This window comes from Xenopus laevis, chromosome 8L (assembly GCF_017654675.1).
Source record: "Xenopus laevis strain J_2021 chromosome 8L, Xenopus_laevis_v10.1, whole genome shotgun sequence".
Lineage (NCBI taxonomy): Eukaryota > Metazoa > Chordata > Amphibia > Anura > Pipidae > Xenopus > Xenopus laevis.
This window is the reverse complement of record NC_054385.1, coordinates 26,491,523-26,497,522: the sequence shown is the minus strand read 5'-3', so window position 1 is coordinate 26,497,522 and position 6,000 is coordinate 26,491,523. Positions and strand designations below refer to the sequence as shown.

Here is a 6,000-nt window from a genome sequence, read left to right as displayed (position 1 = left end):
TGTGCCCTATACTCAATTTTAAAAAAAACAATATATAACCATTAATAGTTTATAGTCTATGTGTTGCTGTATTGTGTTATCAAAATCTTTCCAGCAGAAGTAGCAGACTATGTATTTGTATAAAGATGCACCCATATATTAACATATGGGCATGCACCCCACCCATAGTCTTTAACCAGTTTGTCAGATCACAACCTTCGCCTGCCCCGTCATAGTTTCCTCTCCGCCTTTCTCATTCCTTCTTCTCCCCCGTCCACATTCCTTCTTCTCCCTTTGTCCCCTCAGCCTTATTCTCCCCACATTCATTGTTTATTCCTCTAACACCAGTATACGCCAAATCCTCCCCCTCCCTCTGTCTGCCTCTTCTGCTATAACCTGAATGAATGAGTCTCTCCTCCATTTCTCTTCCTTGAATCCTCTCCACCCCTTTTTCTCTCCTTGTATTCTCTCCCTCTCTCTCCCTCCCTCCTTCCCTCCCTCTCCTCTGCACTGGCTCCCTTTCTAACCATCAGACCAAACACAGCCTGGACCCCCAACCCTGCACCAGCCATCAAACAGGTAACATTGTCTGAATAGGAATTGCTTTTTGCATATGTGTTTCTGCGTGTATGTATTAAATATAATTTCTTGTAGTTATGCCAGTACTTCCATTTTATATAATATAAATATACATATATATCTATATAGGCAAATCAGTATGTTCTGTGTGTTGATGTATGCTGACTATACAATTATTGTATGTGTGTTTGTGCTTTCTATGTGTAATTACCCAAACACCCACACACAGTGTATTGCAGTATAGTTTGTATGCCATCCCCATATTAATGGGTTCAGGTATCATTTAACCCCTGTGTTTCCCGTACTGCAATAAAATGCTTGGCAAGTGGACCTTTACATGAAGAATATACGGACAACCCTGCACTGTGCAGTGGGGTCTGTGCATGCAATGTTGTCACTGGAGCAATAAAGCATTGAGACGAGGAGCTGGGGTAGATGTGCAATAAAACAAGAGGAACTGTTTACCGGAAAATAAAATTTTCTGAGAGACAGGAGTGATACAGTGAGATATTGTACCTTCAAATTGATCACGGGCTGTAACAGCAGTAATGAGAGATTAGAGCTGGGTTACGGCTCAAGGCTACTGGCATGGCCAGGGGTTAAAAAGATAAAATGGCAAATTGTAGCCGGGAGGAATTATTCAAAAGGAAATGAAAGATTCAATAGGATCTAGGATATTATAGAATAAATAGGCCCATAGACACTGATCTATTAGGATGAGATATTATAGTTGGGGCTAGGGATTTGCATGGGCAGTGGGTTCAGAGCTGCTGCAGAAGGCCAAAAGACATGTTATATGGGCTATGATATACTAAGCAGCTAGACTTGCGCAGTGACATATTACATGGATTAATGCAAGGACATAATACATGGACAATAATGCACTAAGATGGATAAATGCAAGGGCATGTATACTGAGCAATGAGCAGCTGGAGAATGTAAGATATATAGTCACTGGACACTAAGTAGCTGGACATATGCAAGGCCATGTACTGTACATAGGCAGTAAGGCACTGAGAGGCTGCATTGGTGTGAGGTCCTGTACATGGGCAATAAGGCACTGACTGGCTGGAACAATGCAATGGTTTGTATGTGGGTTGGAGTGGTGCAAGACTTTCAACAATGGCAATATCGCGAGGCCTTGGATTTTCAGCTGTGCACAACTAAAAAACTGTTAAAATGTAGGCTTCCATCAAGCAGTTCAGCTTATCCAATGAACACAGGCAATAAGGCACCAACTGCCTGATAATATTGGGGATTTGTACATAATAATAAGGCACAGAGTGATTGTATATAGTTAACAAGGCATTATTATAATGGATTATTGTCAGTACTTGTACATGGGCATGGGTGGGTGGATTGATATGAGAACTTGGACTTAAGTAACATAGTAAGTAAGTAAGGTTGAAAAAAGACACACGTCCATCAAATTCAACCTTTTAGTTTTTTTTTTTTTAATCTGCCTAATCAGACTAGTCACTGGATTCCTTCCTGACTTCAGAATGGCAATCGGACTAGTCCCTGGATCAACTTGTACTATGAGCTATCTCCCATAACCCTGTATTCCCTCACTTGCTAAAAAGCCATCCAACCCCTTCTTAAAGCTATCTAATGTATCAGCCTGTACCACTGATTCAGGGAGAGAATTCCACATCTTCACAGCTCTCACTGTAAAAAACCCCTTCCGAATATTTAGGCGGAACCTCTTTTCTTCTAATCGGAATGGGTGACCTTGTGTCAGCTGGAAGGACCTACTGGTAAATAAAGCATTAGAGAGATTATTATATGATCCCCTTCTCTGTACTCTATCTAATACAATAATGTGCTGTTTGAGTGATGGAGACCAAAACTGTACGGCATATTCTAGATGGGGCCTTACAAGTGCTCTATACAGTGGAAGAATGACCCCTCCTCCCGTGACTCTATGCCCCTTTTAATACAGCTCAAGACCTTATTTGCCCTTGATGCTGCTGACTGGCATTGCTTGCTACAGCCAAGTTTATCATCTACAAGGACTCCAAGGTCCTTTTCCATAATGGATTTGCCTAGTGCAGTCCCATTAAGGGTGCATGACTTTTTATCAACATTAAATCTCATTTAGCTGCCCAGATTGCCAGTTTGTCAAGATCGTGTTGCAAGGATGCCACATCCTGGATGGAATTAATTGGACTGGATAGTTTTGTGTTATCTGCAAACACTGATACATTACTTACAACTACCTCCCCTAAGTCATTAATGAACAAGTTAAATAAAAGTGGACCCAATACCAAGCCCTGAGGGACTCCACTAAGAACCTTACTCCAAGTAGAGAATGTCCCATTAACAACCACCCTCTGTACCCGATCCTGTAGCCAGTTTCCTATCCACGTGCAAACGACTTCATTAAGCCCAACAGACCATAATTTAGAAAGCAGTCATTTGTGGGGCACAGTATCACTTTGTCAAAATCCAATAGAAGAATCAAATTTGTCTGACATGACCTATCCTTCATAAAGCCATACTGATTGCTGCTCATAACGCCATTCACTAGGACAAATTTTTGAATATTGGAATAACATCAGCTTTTCTCCAATCCATAGGCACCATTCCAGATGAAAGTGAATCTGAGAAAATCAGAAACAGGGGTGTTTGGATTGATATGAGAATTTGGTCATAGGTGATTAGATTGATATGATAACTTGGGCATAGGTGATTGGATTGATATAAAAACTTGGGCATATGTGGTTGGATTGATATGAGAACCCAATCAACAGGTCGAATTTACTGGTTATCTGTTTAAAAGCAAATGTCTTATTGGTTGCTACAGGTTACTGCTCCTGGGCAAACTTAGTGCCTTTAATATGTTAATATGGGGTAAGTGAATAGATACTTGCACATAAGTAATAAGACACTGAGTGGCGAGTACCAGTACGCATACATACAATAAGTCAATGGGTGAAGGTTTGGAACAAGGAGTTTTACTTGGACAGACCTGTACTTGGATAAAAAGACAATGTGGGGCTTGTTTGAGAACACTGAGCACATTAGCACCTGGGCAGTAACCTATAGAAACCAATCGAATATTAGTTTTCAATGTCTATCTACAGCTAACTCGAAATAAATTAATCAACTGATTGGTTGTTATGGGTTACTGCTTAGCTGCAAATTTGCCCAGTGTTTACAAATGAGTTGCTCTGCCTCTTGGTAGAGGTGAAAGTTAGTACATAGACAATAAAGCACTGGGGGTTATGTTTGCCCACGGGCAGTAACCCATAGCAACAGGTAGAGTTTGTTAGTCACCTGTTTAAATGAAAACATTTTATTGGTTGCCATAGGTTACTGCTCCATACATATGGGGATTAGTGGCTTGATAAGTGCCAGGACTGATGGTCAGATATTCACTATACAACCAGTTCTACAGGTATATCACACGCACTGAAGATCATTACAACCTGACATTTAAGACAGTAAACCATTAAAGATCAGACTAAAAGCACAGATGTACTGTAACATGCACATTCCTCCAGGGAACATCAGGAGAGGTGCACAGACATGTTACACGGCTAATAATTGTCTCAGGAGCCAGACCGCCTAGAGAGAAAGCAGAAGATTAGAGAAGACACAAGCCAGATGATGGCAAGGACAAAGGCAATAAATTAAACGTTTCCTCTGAGTGTTCTGTTTAAAGAATTCTCTGGAACAAAAATGGTTTAAAAATGGGAATATCACAGAGCATATATATGTCACAGTGGACCTGGGCTTCTGCAGGGAGTGTGGGCAGATCAATAAGAGATGTAGTGATGTAGGCTGTTGGAGCCATTAATGGGGGGGGGATTTTTACATGTACTTTGCCTTTAGTTCCTTCCACACATGGCTGATATTAAAATTAAGTGAACAGGGTGTATGCACTGGAACCCTATCAGATGGGGCCCCTTGTTCAGGGTGCAAGGTAGATAAACAGTACAAAATATAATTGGGGGGGTAGATGGGAGCTGTAATTCTGGAAGGCTGTAGGTTGAATATCCTTGATTAATAAAAATGCTACCCACCTCAGCTGTGAGCCCCCAACACTAGCAATGGTTGAATCTCTTAATAGTTTTTAACCTTATTAAGTATGACAGTGCTATCAACTGTTTTTCTACATCAGCACGGAAAGCTCTGGTAAAACTAGCAACCCTGACCCACTGTGCCTTCCATTTCCATGGTGCATTCTGGTAGACACTAGCTCTGTTGGATTGCTGTTAGCTATATTTATATATATACATTATATATATATCAGCCCATTTATTTAACTGATACCTAGTATTATCATCTAGCACCTGTAGTAACACTTCCTGAAGTGCTGGTGCCTCTGTAGTATAACAGTGTCTGCACCTGGTGTTTATATTGCAGAATCATTATCATTCACTGGGAGTGTTAGCTGTATGTGTTCCTTGGTGCGAGCTGTGCACTCGCTGGTGACATGTCTGTACGCCGCTTGTACTGTACCTCTCTGTAATTATGTGTTTGTTTAGCTCTGCCTACGTACACTTGTCTCCACACATTGCATCATCATGAGAGTGCCCTAGCTTATTCCCATGCTCATCTCTTCATCTAATCAATTTCTATGAAATACAGCGGCCGCTGTCTTTCTAGGAGCACTGTTTGAGTGTGAATACAGTAGATGCTGGTTATGGGCAAGTAAAGCTGTTTTAGTAGGCGTGTGTTACAGTATGTTCAGAGGACGCTAAGGTTGTTGTTGATCATTTGGGTAAAATTGCATTTTTTTGCAGTTTCTAATGCTGCTGTATTCTAGCAGACAGAGCAATCTTTACTGTTCACTGACAAAAGCAGTTTAAAGAGGCAGAAAAAAAAAGTGTTTTTTAATGAAATATAGGGGGCCTATTTAACGTACACTGGGTTTTGGGCCAAAAACTTACAGTTTCTGTAATTTTACTCAAATGGGCTTTTAGAATGAAGAAAAACTTCAGCAGAAAAATAAATTGCGGAGGTTTTTTGGCCCAAAACCTAGTGTTACGTTAGGAATCTCCTGCAGATTTGCACCCTGTCCAGCACAGCACAGATCTTTATGCTCCAGGATGGAAAACATTTTCTTTTATATCACAAACCAGAAGCCCAATTATTATTTCAAACCATAGATATGTGGGTGATAAGAACATAAATAAAAGTCTATCAGAGGGACTTCAGCTCAATGATAGCAGCTTGGCTGACCTGATAGGGAACTAAAGCCTCTTTTCTTGCATGACTGAGGCTGTGACTGGCTATCCTCTTCCTATTGTGCTTCTGGCAGAGACCGTTAGAACAAGCCCACCTCTCATTTGAAACAAACAGGGACCATAGCAGATCTATAGGGAGCTACAATATAGGGACTGTTTTTGAAGATAATATACACTTTTAGCCCAGAGTAAAACCAGCACCATATATTATTCATTATTGCCTACGAGATTAGTCGGTTTTTACTCA

General features: G+C 40.8%; 1 protein-coding gene across 1 annotated transcript in view; it reads left to right on the top strand.

Annotated features, from left to right (window-relative positions):
• Window positions 1–286: 286 nt before the first annotated feature.
• frmpd3.L (FERM and PDZ domain containing 3 L homeolog) overlaps window positions 287–6,000 on the top strand; it is a 151,277-nt gene continuing 145,563 nt past the window's right edge. The window contains exon 1 of the mRNA XM_018229633.2: window positions 287–558. The gene's annotated coding sequence lies outside the window, so the exon portion shown is untranslated. The remainder of the gene's footprint in view (window positions 559–6,000) is intronic.